Genomic DNA, 18,191 nt, shown 5'->3' with positions numbered 1-18,191 from the left:
ATTATTGTCCTTTTTCCTTAATAACTTCGACTAAAGCAAAGGGAAACTTTATAAAATTAAATGACAATATTATTCCTGGTGTCCACAAAACATTCCAGTTTCTGTGGTGGCCTCTGATTGCAGAAGCCCTCAAAAGTACCGACCAACTCTGCATGCTCCAACTCCAGGGCCGCTTAAATGCGGTCAAGATCGTGGAAGCAATGCTGTTTAAATCTAAACAGTATAGGCATAGGATTTCCAAGGTGTGATTTTAAATTCTAAGGAAAAAGAACACCGATTTCTGCTGTTTCACTTATTTACTTTTCCTCCCACACAGCAACATCTCTGTCAGTGAACTGACCCAGTGCCTTTCCCTGGCTATTGGCATGTCATCATTGCAAAGTTATATCTTCTGTTCAGGTAAGTTCCAGAACATGACCTAATTTCCACCAACTTTACCAAGTGATGTTATACCCCACCATTTAAATACAGCGGTTCAAATATTAGGGGTACATTTCGGGATTGAGTTGTGCTGCATGAATTTGATGAATGTGGTTTTCAGAACTTGCGAACATGTCTAAGGATGTGATAACAGTACACTTAGAAAATATCAACAAAGTCAACATAGGTTTATGAAAGGGAAATAATGTTTGACAAACCTACTGGAGTTTTTAAGGACGTAACTAGCAGAATAGATAAGGGAGAACCAGTGGATGTGGTGTATTTGGATTTTTAGAAAGCTTTTGATAAAGTCCCACATAAGGAGCTGTTGTGTAAAATTAAAGCATATGGGATTAGGGATAATATATTGGTATGGATTGGCAGTTGGTTAGCAGACAGAAAACAGAGAGTAGGAATAACGGGTCTTTTTCTGAGTGGTGACTAGTTGTGTACTGCAGGGATCAGTGCTTAGGTCCCAGATATTCATAATGTAAGTCAATGATTTGGATGAGGGAACCAAATGTAATATTTCCAAGTTTGCTGATGACACGAAACTTGGTGGGAATGTGAGCAGTGAGGAGGATCTTAAGAGGCTTCAAGGTGATTTAGACAGGTTGAATATGTGGGCAAATAAAGGCAGATTCAGTATAACATGCATAAGCGTGACGTTATCCACTTCAGTAGAAAAAACAGAATGGCAGAGTATTATTTAAATGGTGATAGATTGGGAAATGTTGATGTTCAAAGAGACCAGGGTGTCCTTGTACACCAATCACTGAAAGCAAGCATGCAGATACAGCAAGCAATTAAGAAGAGCAAATGGTATGTTGACTTTCATTGCAAAAGGACTTGAGTGCAGGATGTCTTACTGCAGCTGTACAGGGCCTTGGTGAGACCACACCTGGAATACTGTGCTCAGTTTTGGTCCCCTTACCTAAGAAAGGTTATACTTGCCTTAGAGGGAGTGCAGCAAAGGTTTACAAGGCTGATTCCTGAAACGGCAAAATCATTGTATGAGGAGAGATTAGGCCAACTAGGCCTGTAGTCACTGGAGTTTAGAAGAATGAGAGGGGATCTCATTGAAATGTATGAGGTTCTGACAGGGATGGATAGACTGGATGCAGGGATGATTTTTCCTGTGGTTGGGGGTTCTAGGACAAGGGGTCACAATCTCAGGAAACGGAGTAGACCATTTAAGACTGAGATGAGAGGAAAATTCTTCACTCAGAGCGTGGTGAATCTATGGAATTCTCTACCAAAGAAGGATGTGGAGGCCAAGTGACTGAGTATACTTAAGAAGGAAATAGATAGATATCTGGACTCCAAAGGCATCAAGGGGTAAGGGGAGAGAGTGGGAGTATGGTGTTGAGTTAGAAGATCAACCATGATCATAATGAATGGCGGAGCAGGTTTAAAGGGCCGAATGACCTACTTCTTCTTCTATTTTCTATGTTTCTATGTTTTTCTATGTCTTTAAATTCAGATGATAGCACTTATTAGTTGGACCACTTTATACGGTGAATATTATACACTGGTGCTCAGTGATGAAGTTTGCGCAATTTCCATAATCATCCTTTTGTACAATTATTAACAGTAAAACTATGGTCAGCCTGCACATTAAGAGAAATAAAAACAGAAAATGCTGGTAAAACTCAGCAGGTCTGGCAGCATCTGTGGAGGGAAACAGAGTTAATGTTCTGAGTCCGTATGATTCTTCTTCAGAGCTAATTCTTTTAGTTCTTTTAATTTTTATGGTGGTAGGATTAGATGAAGGTGGGTAGGGTGTGGGGGAGGAAGCTCGAGTGGGGTATGAGTGCTGGCATGGACTGAATGGCTTGTTCTGATGCTGTTGACACTGGGTATAAAAAGAAGAGCATGAAGGAAGCAAGGTAGTGTAGAAAAGAACCAGAAGACTGGCCCCTGGTGTCATAAAGATTGGGTCATGAACTTTGAATCTTGAAAGGAGATAACTAAGAGAAGGACTTTATAGAAGGATACAAGACTATGAATACAATGACTACAAGGTAGGCCGAGTCTGAGCTGAAAACTGAAAAGGGTAGAGGAAGCAATTTAGGAAATCATTGGGAAGAATTTCTTCGGAAAACAATTCCAATTAGTTTTTCGCCATTATGGTAGTAGAGTGAAAAGCTCAGATTTGTTCAAGGTATAGTTAAACTAAGAGGAGAGATTAAACAAGCATGGCTGTATTTGCTGGGATGGGCTGCATGGCCCCCAGCTATGTCTGTCTCTTTATGGGGTATGTGGAACATTCCTTGTTCCAGTCCTACTCCGGCCCCCTTCCACAACTCTTTCTCCGGTACATCGATGATTACTTCGGTGCTGCTTCATGCTCTCGTCGGGACCTGGAAAAATTTATTAATTTTGCTTCCAATCTCCACCCCTCCATCATTTTCACATGGTCCATCTCTGACACTTCCCTTCCCTTCCTTGACCTCTCTGTCTCAATCTCTGGTGATAGACTGTCCACCAATATCCATTACAAGCCTACTGACTCCCACAGCTACCTCGACTACAGCTCCTCACACCCCGCTTCCTGTAAGGACTCCATCCCATTCTCTCAGTTCCTTCGCCTCTGTCGCATCTGTTCTGATGATGCTACCTTCAAAAACAGTTCCTCTGACATATCCTCCTTCTTCCTTAACCGAGGTTTTCCACCCACGGTAGTTGACAGGGCCCTCAACCATGTCCGGCCCATCTCTCACGCATCTGCCCTCACGCCTTCTTCTCTCTCCCAGAAACATGATAGGGTACCCCTTGTCCTCACTTATCACCCCACCAGCCTCCGCATTCAAAGGATCATCCTCCGCCATTTCCGCCAACTCCAGCATGATGCCACCACCAAACACATCTTTCCTTCATTCCACACCCCCCCCCCCCCCCCCCCCCCCCACCAGGCGGCATTCCGTAGGGATCGTTCCCTTCATGATACCCTGGTCCACTCCTCCATCACCCCCTACTCCTGAACCCCCACCTACGGCACCTCCCCATGCAAACGCAAAATATGCAACACCTGCCCCTTCACTTCCTCTCTCCACACCGTCCAAGGGCCCAAACACTCCTTTGTGAAGCAGCATTTCACTTGCATTTCCCCCAACTTAGTCTACTGCATTCATTGCTCCCAATGCGGTCTCCTCTACATTGGAGAGACAAACGTAAACTGGGTGACCGCTTTGCAGAACACCTTCGGTCTGTCCGCAAGCATTACCCAGACCTCCCTGTCGCTTGCCATTTCAACACTCCACCCTGCTCTCATGCCCACATGTCTGTCCTTGACTTGCTGCATTGTTCCAGTGAAGCTCAATGCCAACTGGAGGAACAGCACCTCATCTTCCGACTAGGCACTTTACAGCCTTGCAACAACTTTAGATCTTGAACTCCCTCCTCCATCCCCACCCCCTTTCCATTTCTTCCCCCTCCCTTTTGTTTTTTCCAATAATTTATATAGATTTTTCTTTTCTCACCTATTTCCATTATTTTTAAATGTATTCCACCCCACCCCCACTAGAGCTACCTTGCTCGTCCTGCTCTCCACTCTTAATTAGCACATTCTTTTAGATAATATCACCACATCTTTGTCTTTTGTCTGTGACATCTTTTGGTTATCTCCTCCTATCACTGCTTGCTTGTCCCAACAACCCCCCCCCCCCCCTAAAACCAGCTTATATTTCACTCCTTTCCTATTTCTACTTAGTTCTGTTGAAGGGTCATGAGAACTCGAAATGTCAACTTTGCTCTTCTCCGCCGATGCTGCCAGACCTGCTGAGCTTTTCCAGGTATTTCTGTTTTTGTTATGGATAAATGTTTGTTTGCCAAAGGTATTAAGGGATATGAAGCAAAGACAGGTTTATGGAGTTAGGTCACAGATGAGTTATGACCTTATTGAAAGGCAGAGCAGGCTCGAGGGGCCAAATAGCCTCTTCCTGTTCCTTTCTAGTTAACATGGTGAGCTTTTTTTTATGGTCAAATCAGTTTCCTTATTTGCCTTTTGATTTTTATCTACTAATCAGCAAGCAGTATTTGAAAAGTGCAGTCGACTAGGCACTTTACAGCCTTCCGGACAGAATATTGAGTTCAACAACTTTAGATCATGAACTCTCTCCTCCATCCCCACCCCCTTTCCGGTCCCCCTTTTTTCCAATAGTTTATATAGATTTTTTCTTTTCCCACCTATTTCCATTATTTTTAAATGTATTTCCATCCATTGTTTTATCTCTAGCTTTTAGCCTATATCGATCCCTTCTCCCCACCCCAACCCCACGAGGGCTATCTGTAACTTGCTCGTCCTGCTTTCTACCCTTAATGTCACGTATTAGCACATTTCTTAGCTAATATCACCACCGTCAACACCTCTTTGTCCTTTTGTCTGTGACATCTTTTGGAAATCTCCACCTATCACTGGCCCTCTATCCAGCTCTACTTGTCCCACACCCCCTTAAACCAGCTTATATTTCATCTCTTTTCTATTTTTCCTTAGTTCTGTTGAAGAGTCACATGGATTCGAAACGTTAACTGTGTTCCTCTCCACAGATGCTGTCAGACCTGCTGAGTTTTTCCAGGTATTTTTATTTTTGTTTTTGTCAAAATTACAGTTTGGCTGCAATTGAGTGGGGAGTGCAATTTGCCTCTCTGCATATTCGACTTAGCAAAACTAATGCAAGATAATCATCTCCTAGCTTTAGCATGCACAAGAGTCAGATTATCACTCATTCCTGAGTTATATTGTTATGGTCTTATTGCATCAGCAGGGAAGTGGCAGTATAGTTACAATCTAATTGACAATTCTCTCCAAGACATAGGGCGGAATTTTCCGTGCCCATTGGTGGCGAGCATGTTTGGCAACATGAGCGGACAATATGGCAAGAAGGCCAAAAATCAGTTTCATGACATTATGAAATCAGTTTGCAATCATCTGCTCAGCCCGTCAATGGCAGGCCACATTTCCTGCTGTCTGATGTCGAGAACTTCATTGTAATGTATCTGCATATCGTTGTAAGCTGGAATCATCCCCCCCACGCTGGATCATCCGAGCATGTCAGCTTGATTGCATGCCAACGTGTTTCACAGTTGTACATAAGTGACATGCACCTGGTGAGCTGCACTTGGCTCGGAACTGTGGGGTTTGTTTGTCCACCAGGCGTCGGGCAGCACTCGGGGTCATTAGCGCCAGGCTTCGCAGGCAGCACCACATCACTTTCAGGGAGGCTCACAGGCAGGTCTCTACCTACCGGACCTGCCATAAGGCAGGAGTGGCTTTTCAAGAGTTGCAGGGCTAGGGCTTACTTGGGCAAAGGGGAGAAGTGGCCTCAGGCAAGGGAAGAGGCTGCAGGGCGAGAGCTGTACTGGGGAAGGAGGGTATCCCAGGGTGTGTGTGGGGGCACAAGTTGGGATGTGCAAGTGGTCTCAAAATGGTGAGGGCTGGGGAGGCAGTCTCCAGAGGAGATTAAGTCAGATGGAGATGTGATGTTATGTGTGAGAGAGTGAGTGGTGATGTCCCTTGAGTTGGCAGTGAGTGAGATGCAAGTGAATGTATGATGGGCTTGAGTGTGTGAGTTTAGAGTGATGAGATGATCACCTTACCCTGGCAGCATGGATGAGACCATTCAACCTCTTTCAACACTGGATGACCAATCGCTTGTGTGCAGCATTAGCACTGATCACCACTACCATCCCCTACCAAGCCAGAATGGTGAGATTGCTGGACCTCCTGTGGCGCAGAGTGGGGGTAGAGGACATCATGGCAGCCTCCACGGCTTCCAGAATGTTTTCTAGGGATGCATCACTGAATCGGGGGGCTGCAGTCTTCTTGTCTTTTGGGGCCACGTCTTCTGAACAGCAGGAAGCACTGAGAAGTGTGCGTGTGGCTGCATTTTAAATATGAGACCAGGCGTGAGGAAGCGGCGATGTGAGGGCATGGTGGGCAAATGAGAATCTCTCCACCATTGAAACAGCGTGTTTCTCAGGAATGCATGATTAATGAGGCGAGATTGGGATGATGCAGCATTTAAAGCTGCCATTGTGGCCGGCTGGTAAAATGTTCTTTTTCCCGCCCACTGCTGCACATATTGCAAATCTAGGATGATTCCACCCTTAGTTTCAGTGTTTTATATTGAAAGCTTATGTGTTTGGGATTTCATCATTCAGACATCCAGGTTTTTTGTATGGTAGTGAAAATCTGTGTTTGTAACTATCCATATGTTAAAGCTAACTATTAATTGCCTGTAAAAATTGTTTGCCATTTGCGTTCAATGATAAGTTGATACATGGGAGGCTAAATTTCTGTGTGACACCCAAAGTCAAAATTTTAATTTCTACATCAGTGTTTGTCTTGAAGTTATTAATGTATATAATATTTTGGAAAATATTTTTCTTTTAAAATAGAGGTTTAGTCTGCGAGTGTGTCTTAATTGGATTAAAGTCAGTTAGTCAGGGTGCTTTGATGGGTACTAGTTTTGATATGTAAGAGAGATAGCATTTGCATTTTTTGAATAGAGCATTCAAGAAGGGGGGTGAAAGCAATATGTTTATATTACTAATAAAATTGGTGCTATGAAGAGGGTTTTATTGTTGAAAGGTGATGTTCAAAGAGGCTGGAGAGACAATGAGAATTTGAATTCAGTCAGCGGTGGTAGGTATAACTTCAGCAGTTTTCAGGTGTGCAGAGCAGAGGGAATGAGATCAAAAGGCAGCTGTAAGCCTCCAATAGTCCAACTGGCTCCACAGTGAAAAGAACCTCATTTTGAATTTGTGAGGTGAAAATGCTTTGCCTGTGTTTGGTTAAGTCTATGGGTTGATGTTGCCTTAATGGAGATTAGTTTGGGAATTTGCTAAAAGTTAGGATAGTAGTAATTTGTAGCTATGTGTACATATCTTTTAACCTGTGTAAATTAATAAAATGTTTCATTTAGTTTAATGTAAAACCTCGAACTGGGGGTCTGATTTCTGAATTTAAAGTCGCATCTCAAACATAACACTTAAAATTATAGGTTATGACAGTTGCTTAAAGTTTCCCTCTGGGATTTTTAAATAACTCCACTTTACCAACTGCATCAGTCATAACAGTGTTTCATACTTTTCGTAAGAGCTTTGCAATCTTCTGTGACCCTTTTTTACCATAGGTTTTTGCATTTCTTGTTTAAATATTAGGTACTTAGGAGTTCTAGAAAACTATAAAAGTTTTATTTTGCATTTATAACAAGTCATTGGGGACTTCTTTGAGCATTTTAAACTTTATTCAGCAAACATCATCACTGGTAATGGATTGTAGATTTGGAACTGTTTAATGTAATTAAATTAAAGTTTTGCCCCCTCGACTGATTAGTCAATTGTAAATATTGTAGCAAATGGAATAAACAAACGGGGCAGAATTCTAAAACTCGGTGGGGGTGGGGCCATAAAACGTGACGAGCCATTCAGAACTCCAATGACTTTGAGACCATAAGATCCCACCGACGTAAAATTCTGCCCACTGTATGTCTGACTGAAAGAGCTGCGATAATCTTTGTTCATAGGATATCGTGAACTAAGAGATAGAGATGTATGTCAACTGGAAACCAACTTCTTTTGCAGTCACTTTGTGGATCATTCTATTACTTTGCTGACAAAGCTGAATTATAAATTCTTTCCAATCTGTTTATTATATGTATGTAATATGAGGCACATGTGCGGTGCAAAGGACATTCCATGCCCTGCAGTTTTTAATGTACACCTTGTGTTGAAGAGCTGTGTGATTTCTGTTTGGTTTTGCATAAATAGCCATTTGAAGAGACCAATAAGTTGAGGTATTATGATTTTTTGGGGCCTTTTTTTGGTATTAAGATTATTCATAAATGATTATTCATTCATGGAACTCCCAAATGTTTATCATTAAAAGAAAAATTGCAAAAAAATTATGTTAATAAGGCAGAGTCACAAAAGATAGCGCTCATGTTAAAAACATGAAATGCAGATGTGGAAATGAAGATTTTGTCAGCTCTAATCTCCTATATATTAATCTGAGTAGCAACCATTGAATTACACTATATGATGAATACTCTTCATTTGCTGCTGTACTATGGATGGAAGCCAAGATTCAATGCATATTATGGCATAGAGGCCAACTAGTTGCATAGCATGGTAATGTACGTAATTTATCAATCGTATAAAATTGTAAAGGGGAAATTTGAGACTATTTGAAAGCTGTCATATCTGACAATTCACAGTATTACATGAATTTAGTTATTTTCCTTTGAGCACATAGTGACTTCGGCAACTCAATCAGTTTGAATTGACTGGGGAACCTGAGCGTCTGCTCATGGTGCCCGAGAGCAAGGTTATTCAAATTGAAGCCCCAGGCTTTGGCAGTTCAGCCTACTCAGCCCGGATAGCCCAATCCTATTTGGCCTTCTATTTCTTACTGGCTGGTTTATTTGGCGTGAATTATTTGGTGTTGAAACAGTGCAATGGTTTTAGTTTTGTTGCCTCAAATGTGAATGCAGCAAAGCACTAAAATTTGCTACAAGTGACTTGAGATGCATAGAAAGTAAGATGAACGGTATTTTCAGATTTATGTGAGCTCCCAACTCCTCCACGGAATACATTATGTTCCCCACAAGGGCTTAAGCTTATTGTCAAGTATGTCACCTTTTAAAAATCGTTCTAGCAGTTTCTCTTTCTGCTCATACAAAAGCCAAAACATTGCTGATGCTGGAAATCTGAAACAAAAGCAGAAAATGCTGGAAATACTCAGCAAACCTGGCAGCATCTGTAATGAGAGAAACAGAGTTAATGTTTCAGGTCAATGACCTTTTCATCAGGTATTCATTGAAACTTGCTTTAAAAGCCACATCTCTTTCCTCAGCACCTGTCTCTGGTTCCAGCCTATTCCACAGCTCTGATGAAAGGACCTTGATCTGAAATGTTAAGTCTTTCTCTTGATGCTGCCAAACTACTGTGTATTTCCAGCATTTTCCGCTTTTATCCCATTTCACTTCAGTGTCTCACCCACTAATTTACTGAGATTGCAGATCTCCTCGTTCCCAAACTTTGCACCTACCAACTGAAAGAAACTTTCTGTAAGCCTTTGTTTGCTTTTCCTGCTGTAAGTTCTGCATCTCCTCTGAACCGATATAAAGTGAGCAAAGTGTTCAGCAAGTTACTTAAACCCTGTTTCAAAAAACTCATCCTGGGAGAGATGATTTTATAGTCTATAACAGTTTTTCTTGTGTAATATTGCCCAATGTAGTATTTTATTTGTCTTTCAGGATCATTCTATTATTTTGCTGACAAAGCTGCATTGTAAATTCTTTGAAATCTGTTACATATATGTAATATGAGGCGGGTGTCCAATGCGAAGAACATTGTGTCCTGCAGTTTTTAATGTGCACCTTGTAGCTGTCTGATTTCTGTTTGGTTTTGCATAAATAGCCTTTTGAAGAGACCAATAAGTTGAGGTATTAAGATTTTTTGGGGTTGTATTCTGGTATTAACATTATTCATAAATGCAAGTTTTTCCCCCAACTGTCCACATATTTGCTACTAAAAATTGTTGTGTTAGCTGCTTTTCACTCAAGTAGAAAATTAAACTAATGATGAAGCTGTTAAAATAAACTAGAAAATCCATGAGAATGTTTCCAATGGAAATCATTATAACTGAGTGAAACATCGGGGTAATGTAACATAGGCTTCCATTTAATTGGGTAGAACATAATTGTGCTTTTCACAGCCTACTTAGCCTCATTTGGTTGAAAATTTATGTTTTAAATATACTATTGGAAGTAACCTCCGCTGACTGATGTCTTTGGATTCCTTATGCAAGGCTGTTAGCTTTGGAATATTTGACAATTATCTATTTATGAAGCAGATTTAAGATTGGGGATCTTTTTTAAATAAGGAAAAGATGGTCCAGATTTTCTTGGGGGCTTGTATCATTGTAATGGTGCGTCAATGTCTTAGGGACCCATGAACGGTGTGAAAGAGGAAATTATGGACTAGGTCACTTAAACAATTAATCATTTCGCTTCATATTTTCTTTGGATTTTTGTGTAGCTCTGCCATTAGATGTTAATTGAAAACCATTTGGTTACCAAAGCTTTGGTCCATTTCATGACAAGGTTTGTGTGCTAGGCAGTGAGATTTACAGTGTAGGTTGCCAATCTTGCAATTGTGCAAAAATTTTGGCCAAGGTTGTGGCAAATACTTTTTTTTAAAAATGTACCAAAGTGCTGATGAAGTATCGTCACTGTTGAAATGTGGCAGCCAATTTGCACACAGCAAGTTCCCTAAACAGCAATGTGATAATGACCAGAAAATTTGTTTCCTGTGATGTCAGTATCTTGATCAGACTGTGATAACTCCCCTGCTTTTCTTCGGAATTGTGTCATGGGATCTTTTATGTCTGCCTTCGAAAGTGGACAGGGTCTTGGTTTAATAGCTCATCCAAAAGACAGCACTTCTGACAGAGCGACACTCCCTCACAACTGCACCAAAGCGTCAACATAGGTTTTTCGCTTATCTTTGGAGTGGTTCTTGAACCCACAGCCTTGTGACTTAAAGGTAGAAGTGCAACCAACTGTGCCACAGCTGACACAAGAGGGCATTTTTGCTTCATAAGACTAGTTTTCAGGGAGACTGCTCTGTCTTTGAAAGATCAGTGGTTTTATATTCTGGGGAAAGCACATGCTAATGGATGTTTTTCTATAGATTGTGTAGATTTTAAAACATTCATCAAATATCACTTGTGTCCACTTCTAGTTTAATAAAACTGTTGCTGTTAGAATTGTCCCAAATGCCAGTCTATTTTAAAAACATTTGTGATGTGGCTCACTGTGAATTTTGGAAATGTTTGTCTTCTCCCAAAGTAATCCCGGTATTTTGGCTGTAGCTGGAGATCCTTATACGGATTTAATTCTTGCAGAGCCCTAGGGAATCTTTACTTGTGATTGTCTGACAGGGCACCTCTTGTATACAACAACACGAGATGGGAGCAAAAGGTATCACAGAACCTCAAATTTCTCTACAACGTTTTACTGGTTGCAGCATAAACTCAATTGCAAATCATTGAAGGAGCTATGTTTGTAATAAAATAAATTACAATTATAAGGGCTATTTTTGCCAGTTTCTATAACCCATGCAATTTAATTGGCAGAATTTGCTTTTAGCCCTTTAGGTTGATATTTGAAGTTGGATATTGAGTAACACTGAGTTACAGTGCCAATATGTCATGGTTTCCACTACCAGCAAAACCTGAAGCAATACAATGCAAATAGTGATGAGTGATGATAAATGGCAAAATCTAATTTTCACTTCAGTAAAATGTTTCATACAGTTCTTTTCTACAGAGGGCTAAGGATATTTTACTGGGAATGTGCTGAATGAAACTCCTGTATAGTTTCTTCTGTGTACATTAGACTCCCGGCTCCCATAGTGAAAGCTGATCTTAGCACTTTGCAATAGTTGGATGAGTAAAGGGAGGTGGTGGCATCGTGGTATTGTCACTGGGCTGGTAATCCAGCCTGGGTAATTGCTCTCTGGGGACCTGGATTTGAATCTGGAGACCTGGAATTTGAATTCAATAAAAACCTGGAATTAAAAGTCTGATGATGACCATGAAACCATTGCTGCGTGTTGTAAAAACTCATCTGGTTCACTTATGCTCTTTAGGGAAGGAAATCTGCCATCCTTACCTGGTCTGGCCTATATGTGACTCCAATGTGATTGACTCTTAAAAAATGCCCTCTAAACAATGGGCAATTAGGGATGGGCAATAAATGCTGGCCTAGCCAGCGACACCTGCATCCCATGAACGAAGAAAAAAAAACCTGTCAAAAGATTTGATGAGGGGCATTTCAGCTTTATGAACAATGGCATTTCCCAGACATTGACCAACAAGATGGCAATAGCCTTTTCCACTCCTACATCATGTTAATGTGACCTTTAATATTTATTAAATATCAATTTTGTTGATCTGGCTTGATGTGGAGGCTTTGAATCACAGTATTATTAAAATAATAATTAACTACTTACTGAGTTAATTGAATGAACTACAACCTCAGAACCTTGTGGCAAAACAGGAGCAAATATTTCATAAACAACATAGAGACTAAAAGAGATGTACATCCTGCCAGGATCCTGACCCTGCCAAGTTACACATGCAGGGCATGTCATATAGTCAAGTCAAGATTCTTTATTCCCACACTTAAAAATCAAAAATATTCCAGTCTCTATCACAGTTCTGTCATTCCCACTCCCCTAAGTTTAAAAAGCTAGAGGTTATGTGTGCTTGAAATTTCAGCAATAGCTGGGGTGGGGGGTGGGGTGGGGGTGGGGGTGGGGGCAGTGGGGGTGGTGGGGAGGTGGAATTAAAGATTAATTATATAATGCAAACTTAAGAATTTCAATCACAGATCAGCAGGTATGGTTTAATGCACTTCACGCTGAACTAGCCTTGGACCTCATGCAATGAAACAAAAGTAAAACACTGCAGATGCTGTAAAATTTGAAATAATAATAAGGAAATGACAGAAATACTCAGTATAGCAGTCCCATCTGTGGAGAGAGGAACACGGTTAACATTTCAGGTCAATTACTCTTTCCTCATCATCCTTGTCTCAACAGTATGCAATGCACCCTAGCCAATGCTCCTCTACAGAACCTGTGACGAGCAGTAGGAGGTTGTCTTTCTGAACTGTTGAGGGAGGTTCCCACCCTTCTTATCAAAGCAGGAAAGGCTTTGTAAATGTGCTAAATACAGTTCGACATATAATTTGCATTGAACCATCAATACATGGTGATTATGTCATTGCTATTTATAAATCATGAGAGACCTTCTCCAGAAAACACACTAAACTGGGAGGATGGTGATAAACTGAAGATTATTGTAGATAGATAACTCAAATCACAATCATGCTGGGTAAGAGCTCTGAGTTGGATAGTGCCGTGATGGCACGTGCAGTGGTAATTATGGCTTTCTTTTAAGAAGTGGTGTGTATGTTGATCACAGTTAGTATGTATGGAGGATAAAGATTTGGTTGTAAGGATGATGCTAACTAAGGCTGTCGACCTGCGATGTTTCCAAGAAAGATTTGTTCATTTAACTCTGCTGGTAAGAGGGCAAGTCAACTCTCTTGATGTAAACATAATCATCACCTATTTGATTCATTTGCAGATCCTTGGTGATTATTTGCCCAACCATGGCATAGTGCCATGGTTCTTTTTTATTATTGGTAGAGCAAGGAGGCAGGCCCTGAGTCTACCTCCGCATGAGGATCGAACCCTGTGCTGTTGGCATTCACACTAGCTGCCTAGCCAACTAAGCTAACTGACTATATATAATTTGTAAAAACTGCAACTTTAAAAAAAAAATCTAATGTTAGAGCCACTCGACAATTACAGTGACATTAGTTTTGATATTGTCTTACATGGGGCCATTCCATTTGACACCTTGAGGGAACTTGAATAATTTTCTTGTGGTTTGATATGATTTTCCTCCCCCTTGTAGGTTGCTGTCTTCCCCATCTGTCTAATAATGAGCTGCGTTGATCCTCTGCTGAGTTAGCTCAGCCTTTCCCACCCTGATGCTTTTCAAGTGGCAAAATAGCGACTACATGTAGAGCTACTAATTAATGAAACCACCTGAGAGCTCTAGTCATGCGGAAATGGATTTTTTATTATTCTAACGAGGTTAACATTTGAAAGTGGAGAGGTAAAGTGTAAGGTCTCTGTTATGCTACGGGTAGTGATCTTGGAACAAGGGAAGGGTGATGTGCAGCAACTAACCTGCTTTATGCTACTAGCTGGGTGTCCGACTGAGTTTTGTGACCAAGGAGCCCTGTGTATTTGCATTTTTGGATAGTTGCAGGGCTTTGCTAAGAGGCCAATTTATTTTGTTAAAAAAATTTTAAGACACTACAGGTGGAATCACTTACTTTCACCTCACATTATAAACAGTAATTTTAAAATTCCCAGCTGGACTAGCAGCTACCTGAACACTTTTATCACCTGAGGTTGTATTATATCCTGTCCAAACATCAGATTTCATGGTCTTGCAGGTAATCTACTTGAGGGTGAAATTGCTGACCTGGCTCCAGAATGATACAGAAATAAACCCACAAAATGTTGGAACTATTGACGCTCATAAGGGAAAACACAAATTAACATTTTGTAGCTGTACTAGACATCAGTCTTGCTAAATTATGCTGCTGCCTTTGTATCGGAAATGGCTTGGCATCAATGCAATACCAGAAATAGCTGCAGATTATAGAACACATTTGATGTAACAAGCTGCTTCAATTCCCCTTTTTGTGAACTTGCCTGTATGTTCAAATAATACAATAGGGGCTTCTTTAACTCAGGCAGTCAAAATAAGTTGGATAGCAATTTTAAAAATTTGCTGAAAAGCAAAAACACATCCATAAGGTGCATTGCTTGGACTCACCCAAACTATTAGCTAAAAGTTAAGACACAATCAACTTTCTTTGGACAATAGTAGCCTCTCAGTCAGAGTAAGCCTGTTATGCTTTGATCAGAATGTTTTTAGTGTTAAGCTAGAGCTGGTGAAGTGGCCACTAGATCTCCTTGCCTGGGAATCTAAACAATATCCCTTTTCTGTATTTCTGTGATTACATAATGAATTTTTGTCAGTAATGGAAATCATAAATTACCCATTTTATGTTTATCTCAAGTATTATTAAACAATTTATTAGTTAATTCATTGGATGCTGTCTAATGATGGATATTGTTAAATTTCAAATTAACCAGTACAGATAACTGTTACAAATCCTCTCTCCATATTGCATGGCCATTAGCTGGGATGGACATCAAAATCACCAAATCCCTGCTTATTTCACCCAGCCATTTTAGGTTAGTCTAAAGGGCACTCACTCAACATACAATAGCTTATTTTTTAATTCTAATGCACAACTTCCATACAGGTGAACTTAGTATGTTTAATGAAGTGGGTAATGACGGTCAGGCCAGTTCTAGGTAGATGGGAAGTAACTGCTCAAAGCAAGATCAGCTATAGTTTTCTGTGATCACTTGCATGTTATGTTTAAATGGTAGAATTCTGAGGAGTGTGTGTGTGGACAGTGTGTGTGTGTGTGTGGGAGGGAGGGTGTGTGTGTGGGAGGGAGGGTGTGTGTGTGGGAGGGAGGGTGTGTGTGTGGGAGGGAGGGTGTGTGTGTGGGAGGGAGGGTGTGTGTGTGGGAGGGAGGGTGTGTGTGTGTGTGTTGGGGGGGTGTGTGTGTGTGTGTTGGGGGTGTGTGTGTGTGTGTGTTGGGGGGGTGTGTGGGTGTTGGGGGGGTGTGTGTGTGGGTGTTGGGGGGGGGGGGGGTGTGTGTGTGTGTGGGTGTGTGTGTGTGTGTTGGGGGGTGTGTGTGTGTGTGTTGGGGAGTGTGTGTGTGTGTGTTGGGGAGTGTGTGTGTGTGTGTTGGGGGTGTGTGTGTGTGTGTGTGTTGGGGGTGTGTGTGTGTGTGTTGGGGGTGTGTGTGTGTGTGTGTTGGGGGTGTGTGTGTGGGTGTTGGGGGTGTGTGTGTGGGTGTTGGGGGTGTGTGTGTGGGTGTTGGGGGTGTGTGTGTGTGTGTTGGGGGGTGTGTGTGTGTGTGTGTTGGGGGGTGTGTGTGTGTGTGTGTTGGGGGGTGTGTGTGTGTGTGTGTTGGGGGTGTGTGTGTGTGTGTGTTGGGGGGTGTGTGTGTGTGTGTTGGGGGGGTGTGTGTGTGTGTGTTGGGGGGTGTGTGTGTTTGTGTGTTTGTGTGTGTGTTGGGGTGTGTGTGTGTGTGTGTGTTGGGGTGTGTGTGTTGGGGTGTGTGTGTGTTGGTGTGTGTGTGTTGGGGTGTGTGTGTGTGTGTTGGGGTGTGTGTGTGTTTGGGTGTGTGTGTGTGTTGGGTTGTGTGTGTGTTGGGGTGTGTGTGTGTGTGTGTTGGGGTGTGTGTGTGTGTTGGGGGGGGTGTGTGTGTGTGTGTTGGGGGGGTGTGTGTGTGTGTGTTGGGGGGGGTGTGTGTGTGCGTGTGGGGGGGGTGTGTGTGTGCGCGTGTTGGGGGGTGTGTGTGTGTGCGCGTGTTGGGGGGGGTGTGTGTGTGCGTGTGTTGGGGGGGTGTGTGTGTGTGTGAGTGTGTGGTGGGGGTGTGAGTGTGTGGTGGGGGTGTGAGTGTGTGAGTGTGGTGGGGGTGTGTGTGTGTGTGTGAGTGTGGTGGGGGTGTGTGTGTGTGTGTGAGTGTGGTGGGGGTGTGTGTGTGTGTGTGAGTGTGGTGGGGGTGTGTGTGTGTGTGTGAGTGTGGTGGGGGGGTGTGTGTTGGGGGGGTGTGTGTGGTGGGGGGGTGTGTGTGTTGGGGGGGTGTGTGTGTTGGGGGGGTGTGTGTGTTGGGGGGGTGTGTGTGTGTGTTGGGGGGGTGTGTGTGTGTTGGGGGGGTGTGTGTGTGTTGGGGGTGTGTGTGTGTTTTGAGTGTGTGTGTGTGATGGGGTGTGTGTGTGTGTTGGGGTGTGTGTGTGTGTGTGTTGGGGTGTGTGTGTGTTGGGGTGTGTGTGTGTGTGTTGGGGTGTGTGCATTGGGGTGTGTGTGTTGGGGTGTGTGTGTGTGTGTGTTGGAGTGTGTGTGTGTGTTGGGGTGTGTGTGTGTGTGTGTGTTGGGGTGTGTGTGTGTGTGTGTGTTGGGGTGTGTGTGTGTGTGTGTGTTGGGGTGTGTGTGTGTGTGTGTTGGGGTGTGTGTGTTGGGGAGGGTGTGTGTGTGTGGGTGTTGGGGGGGGTGTGTGTGTGTGGGTGTGTGTGTGTGTGTGTGTGGGTATTGGGGGTGTGTGTGTGTGTGTTGGGTGTGTGTGTGTGTGTGTTGGGGGTGTGTGTGTGTGTGTTGGGGGGTGGTGTGTGTGTGTGTTGGGGGGGTGTGTGTGTGTGTTGGGGGGGTGTGTGTGTGTGTGTTGGGGGGGTGTGTGTGTGGGTGTTGGGGGGGTGTGTGTGTGGGTGTTGGGGGGGTGTGTGTGTGGGTGTTGGGTGGGTGTGTGTGTGTGTGTTGGGTGGGTGTGTGTGTTGGTGGGGTTGTGTGTGTGTGTGTGTGTGTGTTGGGGGTGTGTGTGTGTGGTGGGGGGTGTGTGTGTGTGTGTGGGGGTGTGTGTGTGTGTGTGTTGGGGGGGGTGTGTGTGTGTGTGTGTGGGGGGGTGTGTGTGTGTGTGTGAGTGTTGGGGGTGTGTGTGTGTGTGTGGTGTGGTGGGGGTGTGTGTGTGTGTGAGTGTGGTGGGGGGGTGTGTGTTGGGGGGTGTGTGTGTTGGGGGGGTGTGTGTGTTGGGGGGGTGTGTGTGTTGGAGGGTGTGTGTGTGTGTTGGTGGGTGTGTGAGTGTGTTGGTGGGTGTGTGTGTGTGTGTTGGGGGTGTGTGTGTGTTGGGGGGGTGTGTGTGTGTTGGGGTGTCTGTGTGTGTGTTGGGGTGTGTGTGTGTTGGGGTTTGTGTGTGTTGGGGGGTGTGTGTGTGTTGGGGGGTGTGTGTGTGTTGGGGTGTGTGTGTGTTTTGGGGTGTGTGTGTGTTGTGGGGTGTGTGTGTGTTGGGGTGTGTGTGTGTGTTGTTGTGTGTGTGTGTGTGGGGGTGTGTGTGTGTGTGGGTGTGTGTGTGTGTGTGTTGGGGGGGTGTGTGGGTGTTGGGGGGGGGTGTGTGTGTGTGTGGGTGTTGGGGGTGTGTGGGTGTTGGGGGTGTGTGTGTGTGGGTGTTGGGGGTGTGTGTGTGTGTGTGTGTGTGTGTTGGGGGTGTGTGTGTGTGTGTGTTGGGGGTGTGTGTGTGTGTGTGTTGGGGGTGTGT

The 18,191-nt window shown here is 43.4% G+C and overlaps 1 protein-coding gene across 6 annotated transcripts in view; it reads left to right on the top strand.

Annotated features, from left to right (window-relative positions):
- atp8b4 (ATPase phospholipid transporting 8B4) overlaps positions 1-18,191 on the top strand; it is a 291,004-nt gene that overhangs the window by 7,867 nt on the left and 264,946 nt on the right. For 5 of the 6 annotated variants that reach the window (XM_041175215.1, XM_041175219.1, XM_041175217.1 and 2 more), the window contains exon 2: positions 317-399. The exons of the other annotated variant lie outside the window; for it this stretch is intronic. The gene's annotated coding sequence lies outside the window, so the exon portion shown is untranslated. The remainder of the gene's footprint in view (positions 1-316; positions 400-18,191) is intronic. 6 annotated transcript variants of the gene reach the window in all.

Source organism: Carcharodon carcharias, chromosome 26, assembly GCF_017639515.1.
Source record: "Carcharodon carcharias isolate sCarCar2 chromosome 26, sCarCar2.pri, whole genome shotgun sequence".
In the NCBI taxonomy this organism is placed as follows: domain Eukaryota; kingdom Metazoa; phylum Chordata; class Chondrichthyes; order Lamniformes; family Lamnidae; genus Carcharodon; species Carcharodon carcharias.
The sequence above is the reverse complement of the archived record's forward strand: the minus strand, read 5'-3'. Positions and strand labels throughout refer to the sequence as shown.